Source organism: Bison bison, unplaced genomic scaffold, assembly GCF_000754665.1.
Source record: "Bison bison bison isolate TAMUID 2011002044 unplaced genomic scaffold, Bison_UMD1.0 scf7180017864312, whole genome shotgun sequence".
Lineage (NCBI taxonomy): Eukaryota > Metazoa > Chordata > Mammalia > Artiodactyla > Bovidae > Bison > Bison bison.
Genome location: NW_011494884.1, coordinates 3,524,974 through 3,526,282, shown reverse-complemented (window position 1 = coordinate 3,526,282; position 1,309 = coordinate 3,524,974).

Sequence of the window (1,309 nt, the reverse complement as noted above, 5' to 3'; positions counted from 1 at the left end):
CTTTTTTTCTTTTTAATTTTATTTTTAAACTTTACAATATTGTATTAGTTTTGCCAAATATCGAAATGAATCCGCCAAAGGTATACATGTGTTCCCCATCCTGAACTCTCCTCCCTCCTCCCTCCCCACACCATCCCTCTGGGTCGTCCCAGTGCACCAGCCCCAAGCATCCAGTATCATGCATCAAACCTGGACTGGTGACTCTTTTCATACATGATATTATACATGTTTCAATGCCATTCTCCCAAATCTTTCCACCCTCTCCCTTTCCCACAGAGTCCATAAGACTGTTCTATACATCAGTTTCTCTTTTGCTGTCTCGTACACAGGGTTATTGTTACCATCTTTCTAGATTCCATATATATGCGTTAGCATACTGTATTAATGTTTTTCTTTCTGGCTTACTTCACTCTGTATAATAGGCTCCAGTTTCACCCACCTCATTAGAACTGATTCAAATGTATTCTTTTTAATGGCTGAGTAATACTCCATTGTGTATATACATTATCTTTATTAACAATTTTCCATCAGAGAATAGCATGACTCACTATACTAGGTAAAAACTAAAGATGTAAATCAGAGAGTGAGTCTAAAAAGTCTAGGAGGGCTGACCATGACATCAATTCAGAAGACTCCTAAAAGTCGTTTAGAAAAGATTATAGCAGAAAGACCCAGTAAGCTGCCTGTGTGGCCTGGGTAGCCACATAGGACCCTGTATGAGAGAGATTCATCCTTGTTTTAATGTTCTACTGTTGCCATCCTAAAGTCCTTACTAACATTCTGTTTACACGGGACCCTGCAAATCATGTAGCTGGCCTTAAGCCAGAGAAGACAATATTACTCACTACTGTAACCAAAAGTGGTCCAGTTGCTCACTGTTCAAAAGCCATTAAGGAGGCTGCTACTGCTGCTAAGCTGCTAAGTCACTTCAGTCATGTCCAACTCTGTGCAACCCCATAGACGGCAGAGCACCAGGCTCCGCTGTCCCTGGGATTGTCCAGGCAAGAACAGTGGAGTGGGTTGCCATTTCCTTCTCCAATGTATGAAAATGCAAAGTGAAAGTGAAGTTGCTCAGTTGTGTCTGAACCTCAGCGACCCCATGGACTGCAGCCCTCCAGGTTCCTCTGTCCATGGGATTTTCCAGGCAAGAGTACTGGAGTGGGGTGCCATTGCCTTCTCCGATTAAGGAGGCTAGGTTGGTGAAAAGGAAACTTTGCTTTTGGATTCTGGCAACCTTTGGGGAGGGCACATGCCTGTCCAAAGGCCACCCCACCCCCCACCCTGCCCCCCCACACATATATACTGACAG